Genomic DNA, 9,315 nt, shown 5'->3' with positions numbered 1-9,315 from the left:
AATGGATGTAGTGTTCGTGATCTTGATACAAGAAAAACAGTGATCAAAGGTAGAAGAACTCCAAATAATCTATACATATTTGAAGAAGGACAACAACAATGCTATTTGAGCAAGCATGATGAACATTGGTTATGGCACCAGAGTTTGGGGCATCTAAGCTTTTCACAAATAAGGAAAGCATGGCAATACCAGGCAGTTCGTGGTCTTCCAGATATCAAAATTTGAGACAACACCATATGAAAATCATGTCAGTTTGCTAAGCAAACCAGAACTAACTTCCCTTGGAAGGAAGGATCAGCCAGCAGGCCTCTTGAACTAGTCCATACAAATGTATGTGGTCCATTTAGTACAAGGTCACCTCGAGGAGAAGAATACTTTATATTATTCATTGACGACTTCTCCAGGATGGTTTGGTTGGGACTTATGAAACAAAAGGACGAAGCATTTGAAAAAATCAAATCTTTCAAAGCCTTGGTTGAAAACGAATCAGATCACAAAATTAAGTGCCTCAGGTCCGACAAAGGTGGGGTGTTTACCTCAAATGAATTTTTCGATTTCTGTGAAGAACATGGAATAAGAAGGGAATTCTCTACAGCTAGGACTCCTTAGCAAAATGGAGTGGTGGAAAGGATGAACAGAACGGTCCAACAAATGGCTTGTGCTATGCTTGATGAGTCTAGGACTCCCGCAACCTTCTAGGGTGAAGCTGCTTTTGCTACGGTTGTTATTCTCAACAAAACAAATGTCCGAGTGAACAGCACTCAAACTCCTCATGAGCTCTGGTATGGTGAGACTCCTTCGATAAAGAATTTCAAAATTTTTGGAAGCAAATGCTATATTAATAATAATGATGAACAGCTTGGCAAACTTGAACCTAGAGCAGATGAAGGCATTATCTTTGGTTATTCTCCCCACAGCAAAGCATATAAGTGTTACAATAAAAGACTTGGAAGAATTGTTGATAGCATTGATGTAGTGGTTGATGAAAAAGGATACATTCCTAGGCAAGTAAATTATGAAAATATCGAAGAGGATGAAACTACTCTCCAAATTAGATTGATGATGAAGAAGAACCTCAAGAGGCACCAGAGGAATAGATAAGGATAGAAGAGAAGACTCCATCCAGGTACGTTCAGAAGAATCATCCAGAATCTCAGATTTTGGGGCAGAAAGAGGCAGGTGTACAAACAAGAAGAACAATTGCAGAAGCCTCAAGCTATTTGGCATTACTCTCCTCCACTGAACCACAAAATGTAAGAGAGGCATGCAAAGATGAATGCTAGGTCAAGGCGATGAATGAAGAGCTTGAGCAAATCGAAAAGAACAACACTTGGGAGTTGGTTCCTAGACCAAAAGATAAGAATGTCATAGGGACAAAATGGATCTTCAAAAATAAGTTGAATGAAAATGGGGAAGTAATTAGAAACAAGGCCAGACTTGTGTGTAAAGGGTATGCTCAATAAGAAGGAATAGACTTTGAAGAAACTTTTGCTCCTGTTGCTAGACTTGAGGCCATCCGAATGTTTCTTGCTCTCTCAAGCTTTCAGAAGTTCAAAGTATTTCAAATGGACGTAAAATCATCCTTTCTAAATGGAGACTTAGAAGAAGAAGTTTACATCGAGCAACCAAATGGGTTCATCCTTGGGAATGATCCAAATCTTGTATGCAGACTAAAAAAGGATATCTATGGTCTTAAACAGGCTCCAAGGGCTTGGTACTACCGTTTGGACAAATATCTTCATCAACAAGGTTTTTCAAAGGGATCAGTAGATAGCAATCTTTATATAAAAATTGAAAATGACAAATTGCTAATACTTGTTGTGTATGTAGATGATATTATCTTTGGCAGCAATGAAGAAGCTATGAGTCAAAGCTTTGCCTTGGTGATGCAGAAAGAATTCGAAATGTATTTGCTTGGATAACTGACATATTTTCTTGGACTGCAAATCCAACAAAATGAAGGCGGGATCTTCTTGTCTCAAACCAAGTATCTCAAGCAGATTTTGAAGAAATATGGCATGGAAGATGCAAAACCAGTATGTACCCCCATGGTCATAGGATGTAGCCTCAGTGCAAATGATGAATCAGCAGCAGTGCATCAACCAACCTACAGATCTATGATTGGAAGTCTACTTTATTTGACAGGTACCCGACCAGACATCATGCATGCAGTGGGAATAGTTGGAAGATTTCAGGTAAATCCAAAGGAAACTCATCTTCAGGCAGTGAAGAGAATTTTCAAGTACCTTCAAGGAACTCAAAACTATGGCTTATGGTATCCGGGAGATACAGATCTCACACTTCATGCTTATACAGATGCAGATTGGGTCGGAAGCATGGATGATAGGAAGAGCACAAGTGGTGGTGCATTCTTTATGGGTTCGAGATTAGTATCTTGGTTTAGCAAGAAACAGAGTTCGATTGCTTTATCTATCGCTGAAGCAGAATATGTGGCTGCTGCATCTTGCTGCACTCAACTCCTTTGGATGATGCAGACCTTGCAAGATTTTCAGATCACTTGTACTCCACCTATCTCCATCTTATGTGATAATACAAGTGCAATCAGGATTTCAAAGAACCCAGTCATGCATTCAAATACTCCATGAAGGAACAGTCATGGAGTATGTTCCTTCTAAGGAACAAGTTGCTGATATACTCACCAAACCATTGCCTAGGGAGACCTTTGAATACCTCAGGCAAAAGCTGGGGGTTGTTGATGCATCATCTTGTTGTTGAATCTCATCTGTTTCAGAGATTGTTGGTTGTACTCAAGTTTCATATGGGGTATATGCGTACATTTGCTGGGTTGCGGATTGGTCGAAGATCGAATGGCACAGGTTCATGGGGAGCATATATTCTTCTAATAATGCATTGTTGATATTGTGGTAGAAGATCTTGGAGGAAGTACAAAAGGCGAACATGGATGCTGATCTGAATATTGCTGCAATATGTCTCCATCTCTTTCACGATCATTTAGGGTGTATGGTGGATTATGGTTCTTCTTGAAGAAATTTTTCTTTTGCAGATCTGATCTTTAGTCAGGGGGAGCATGATCAGCAAAGCAAAGGCCTAAGCATGTTCTCAGGGGGAGCATAACCCTTTTCCCTTGATGTCAAAGGGGGAGAATGACGTTGAGGATCTTGAGGTTGCCATCAAGTCCAAAGGGGGAGATTGTTGGCATTATGATTCTGGTTTGGCTCTCTGGTACAGGTGTTGTACTTGATGGTAACTCACTCAAGTGGGAAAAATCTATTTCAGGCTCTCAAAATGATGGAAAATAAGAGGTTCGCAGGTGCATCATTCAAAAGGTGCGGACCCGTAGGTTCGTCGTCCAGGAAGTGCGGACATACCCGCAGGTTATCCATTCATATGCTGCAGTCCCTCAGTTCACTCACTCCAATGCAGAGAAGTGCACTCACATGGGGTTTCTTATGTTTGGCCCTTGGTATTTAGCCCGTCGTTCATGATCCTATGGTTTTGGCCCGTGGTATAGGATCTAAAATTATTTGAACCCCTGTTTGGATCCCTTGTATTGGTTTTCGATGGTTTTGTCCCATGGTTTGAATAAGGGCTTCCCTATAAAAAGGAAAAGAGATCACTTGGCTAGACACTTGTGAAATTTGAATATCTTTTGATCTCTCGAGCACATGATCGGATCTGTGGATCTGACTGACTGTGGCACATTGGAGGACTGTTAATTTGGCCCTAATCAGAGGTTCGCAGGCGATCCACGGCATGAGTGCGGGGGTACGCAGCAAAGGGGAAGGCACAGTGCGGGGGTACGCAGCGCAGCAGAAGGCGCAGTGCGAGGTAAGCAGCGCAGGAGAAGGCGCAGTGCGGAGGTACGTAGGGAAACATAAGAACAAGTTGCGGAGGTGCGCTGTCAAGCGGGCAGTGCAAGTGCGGATCTGAGCAGAGGTACGCAGGGCAGTAGAACGAGTGGTGCGGAGATACATAGAGCAGTAGACCGACCAGGTGCGGATTTGCACAGTTTAGACATAGAAGAGCTGTGGGTATTCGCGGGCCACTATTGGTGAAGTTGCGGACCTATCTTGAAACATTTGTTGGCTGTCTTTTATCTATTGCTGCAGAGTTCTAGGTTTAGATTTCTGGTATTACTTTTCTGTTTACAGCATTCTGAGAAGTTGGGTGATTCATTGGTTGATTGTATAAGGAGAATGGGTGATTTGCATGTACTTGATGATTATTTGATCTTCTTAGATCCAGTTTGAAAATTAATGAAACGTGGTCCTTAAAGAATTAAAAGAGCAAAGAGGGTTGTAGCTCCCTTCCAGGAGAGATTGGAAAACGAGAGAGAATTGTAGCTCTCTGCAGGTTGCAGCTTGCATACTGGTAAAGGACTGCACCAGTACAAAATCCTTGTAAAAGAAATTTCTAATTGAAAGAAGATAGAGACATATTGCAGCAGGTGGTTTTCACCCACATTGGGTTTCCACCTTATATCTGGTGTTCTTTGGTGTGCCTATCTATTTTTCTTGTTCTTGTTCATTATTATGTGGCACTAACATACAAATTAATGATCAATATATGAAGAATAAATTAAAGTATAAATCTAGAAGGTATATTGAAAAGAATTTAATAATACTGATTCACCCCCCCCCCCCTCTCAGTATTATTTCCAACAAAGTACTTGCACAATATAGTGTATATAACTTTTCATTTCTATTTTCTAGGGAGTGATAGCCTGATCACCAACTCAAATATCACCCCACTCAATAAACTTAAAAACTTTCACCAATAATTCATTAGGGCATTGCTAGGGATTCAGACATCCATTCCCACTATTGAATTATTCTATCAATATTTTTTGAGCATAAAAAAAAAGCCTCATATGGTTCTAGCTGCTAGCAAACATAATGGTCATTGAGTAACATCTAGAAACAAATTTTGCACACTATTGATAAATGAGGAAACAATCCAAGGGGCTTCTCTAGGAACTACCACTTTTGGCCCTTCCTCAGGGTAGTATATTGGAAATTTCCTTTGTGATAACTATGCAATAACAATCTAAAGAAAACATCAATAACTTTGACTAACTATGACCCTAGAATAGTGATTCTTACTCTATAATATTTGTTGGAATGACAGCACCAACCTAGTATGTTTCATGTGTTGTTTGGTATACAGAGGAGTTTGAATTAAGTTGGATGGAATAAAGTCCTTCTATGCCTAGACATGGTAATGCTTCCAGCTCTAATGCTGGTGTAAGGGATCATTCATCTTCTCAACAAGAAGAAGCTAGTTCAAGAAACATGATGATGGGTATTGCTATTAATACCTGGTTTGTTGCAGGTTCAAAGAACATAGCAACTAACCATGAATCTAGAAATTGGGTTCCAATGAACCAAAATCCAAATGGACCTAGGGGTATTGTTTCTTTTATGCTACATTTGCTACCAAGTATGCCTTGGGGATCACATTATATTCCATTCAAACAAGCACCTAAGAGAAGTAGTGGTTCTTCTCATGGATAAGGCTTATCATTGTCTGTTTCCAGGCCTTCACAGGTTAGTCATTTTAATCCTCAAAATATTCATTTCTCTTCATCATAGATGTGCATGTGCCATTAGTCACTAGTTTGCAAGTCCCACAATATTTTAGATTAACAATAGTGTTGATGGAACGCTGAGGTGATGGGTTGGTAGGTGTACCATTTGGGTCGCTGCAAGAAATTTTCTTACAAAACTAATGTGATTTAATCACAAATTAATGCTTTGGGTTATTGTTGTGAGCTTTATATATCCATTTCCTCTTGTATTTTTGATGTACTGGGATGTTTGTGTTGTAATTTGATAGGTGAAATAGATTTTATAAAAGCAATTATTTTAGATATAACAAAAGATGTTAATGTAACATATAACAAAAGATGTTAATGAAACAACTAATGTCTAGATATGGAATACTCAGTCCATCTAAATGACTCACACAACTATGACTCCAAAGTCATCCCTGTTTCTTGCTTGACAAATATTCTGCAAATATTTATGAGTAAGATCCACCATATTTATGGATATATTTGTGGAAACAATTTTTGTACCATGCAGTTAGCTTGCATGATAAATCTCCAATTTTTTAAACAAAAATAAAAAAAAATTGAATAGTATTTTTTGCAAGTATTTATGAGCATCTATACCATGCATTTAGCATGCTTAACAAGTCTCCACTTTTTTCTACAAAGATATAAAATCTTTTTTTTGAATGTTACTGGACTCTGGTGTGGGAAGATTACAAGAAATTGGATTGGGAAAAGGATGGGGAGACAATGCAGGGAATGTCTTGGATATGATTCATTTGTTGTTGGAGATTCTTTAGGTACCTAATCCATCGACTTTGGAAATGTTTTTAGGAAGGATTCCTATGTTTTTTAATTTTGTGATTCTTTCACCTCGTGGTTATTTTTGGCAAACAATTTTAGGAGTGATAAATAATAGGGGATAGGTAAATATACTTTTTATAATTTCACTACCCATTCCATGATATCCTCTCTTTATTGTTTGATTGTATTTTGAACTTTTACTTTGATTTTGTTTTCTCTTTTAACTATAAAATTGAAAATACTTGGTATCATATCCATTTAAACAACATCCAAAACTTGAAGATAATATTAGTATTATAGTTGTTTTGTGTTAAAATGTTTTCAATTTCAAATTCTATAGATATAAAAGATAAAAGCAAATGTCAATGTCTTCATTTGATTGTTACTTGACTCTAGTGTGGGCAGGTTACAGGAAATGTGATTGGAAAAAGGATGGGGAGACAATGCAGAGCATGGCTTGGATATGATTCATTTGCTATTGGAGATCTTTTAGGCACCCGAGCCATTGACTTTGGAAATTTTTCTAGTAGGGATTGTTATGGTTTTTAATGTTGTGATTCTTTCACTTCATTGGTTATTTTGGGCAAGCAAATGTATTAGGAATGCCAGAGAAGAAATTGATGGACAGGTAATTTTTTTTATAATTGCAATGTCCATTCCATGATATCGTCTTTGTATTGTTTGATTGTATTTTGAACATTTATTTTGATTTTGTTTTTCCTTTTAACTATGAAATTGAAAATACTTGGTATCATGTCCATTTAAACAACCAAATCTTGAAGATGAAATTAGTATTACACAATATTGATTGAAATCTCTTTATTTTTTGTGTGTTAAAAAAAATTCATGACTATTAGAAAAGTTTACTTTCATGTTGTTATTTGAGCACATGTTTATATACTTTACCAAGTTCATGCCTTAGAGAATGAAATGTTGTTGCGAATAAAATGACAAGGATTAAACACCACATCTCGTATTATTTTGTTTCACAAGTTATCTACAACTTGAGATTTTTAACATGTAACTTAGTTGACATAATTGAACATTTCCTTAAAGGTTGAATACTAAGTTACTAAGGTGTTCTTTTCTATGGTGATGTTTTATTTTCTTTGTTTATATAGGTCATAAAGCCACATAATGGCCACTATCGCCCAACTAAAGAAGACTTGTTCGAGTTTCTTGCTTTTATGGGGAAAACAACTGACATTGCTGATGTTGAGGTATATGTTGTATAAATATTTTATAGTCTATTTTAGTTTATATTCTAACGTTCATTGTATTTCATGTCTTACACTTTGCATTGTATCTTCTTTTGTTTTTAGAAAAGGAACTCAGAACTCAATATTGATGGGAAGAAGCAAGAATTGATGAAAGAGGAGAACAATATATATAACGTTGGAGTGGCAAATGCAAAAAGAGAGAGAAGAACCAATCTAGTGATACCCTTAGAGACAATATATATCCCGCATAAGACACACACATAGAGAATGATGGTTAAGTCTTCAAAGTTGGTGAATTCACCTACAATGCTTTGGCAATAAAATGGTAATGTTTTGAAGTGATGAAACAACATTTCATGTGTAAATTGTAGTCCAACCAATATTAAATTGGAAACTCATATTGTAATATTTTACATTTTATATAATATAATTTGTGGTTGAAATTATGTATAGTTGCATTTGATATTGTTTAGTATTGTAATTAACATATGTAATTTTGCATTTTCATATTACATGAACATGCACATTATAATATTTTTTTTCTTAGTCACAAAATCGTACTAATTAATTTACGTTGATTAATAATGAACACACAAAATTAATCTAAAACTACTAAATTAGTAGTTTATATTGATTAATAATGAACACAAATAAAATGGATATACGAGTAAATTAGTTGTTTATAATGATTATTAATCAAAGTAAATGAAATGAATATAAACTACTAAATTAGTGGTTTATATAATGAATATGAAACTACCAAAAAAGATAAATGACTATTGCAAATGATAAATTTGTGATTACAAATGACGACTAAATTTTGCATATATATGACTATTAGTAGTTAATTTACAGTATGTTATAATGATGGAAATGAGATATTGGGGGTATACCAAAATCCCTTTTCCTTAAAGAAATTGATCTTGAGACCTATGGGTTATGGGCCCACAAAGCCTATCGAAAGCATTCGCATAGGCTTTAAGCCTTTATGATCATGGACCGTTTAACATTATCAGGCTCTCTTTTAAAATGTCGGAACCATTTATTTATCTCTATCGGTATTTCCTTTATAAAAACCCGGGACTATACATTAATCGCAATACAAAGGAATAATGCGAAAAACACCTGCCGGAACACATAGCCGGACTTCAAATTCTATATACCTGCCAGAACCATTATCATCGAGTCCGTCTTCCACTTTCACCAGCGCTATTTTGTTTGCCCAACCTCCGACTTCCGACACCTCTGATCGCCAATTAGCGCTTAATCGTTATCAACTTATCTCTTATCGGCTATTCAATTCCGCCGTCCCTTGACCTTCGTCAAATGCGATCACCAATCACACCTCCACCATTGATCCTCTTTTGATCCAACGGTCCTTGTTTCAACGGTGGTTGCTCATCGACACTCCTTGAAGTCTAAGGTCCGCCCTTTGGAAACGATTTCTGCCAATGCAATAACTTTGTTCTCGTAGACTTGATCTTATCCGTTGATCACAAAGGTCCAACGGATCTTGTGCATCAACACTTCATATATTCGCTCCTATTAAAGGATCTTTGTGTTAAAAACATGGATCTACCACATTCTCAACCATTCTCTGTTACGATGTGCACAACACTTGGACAACAATTAACCATGATAATTTGGATTGCCATCGACCTTTTCAGTGGTCGATGATCAATCAACATACTTGTAAATGGATTTAAATCATACACTGATATATATAGCATAACAGAAATATATATCCATGTGAAAACC

Source organism: Pinus tabuliformis, chromosome 4_2, assembly GCF_031772625.1.
Source record: "Pinus tabuliformis cultivar Carrire ecotype Pingquan chromosome 4_2, CPIR1, whole genome shotgun sequence".
Taxonomy (NCBI): Eukaryota; Viridiplantae; Streptophyta; class Pinopsida; order Pinales; family Pinaceae; genus Pinus; species Pinus tabuliformis.
Note: the sequence above shows the minus strand (reverse complement) of the source record.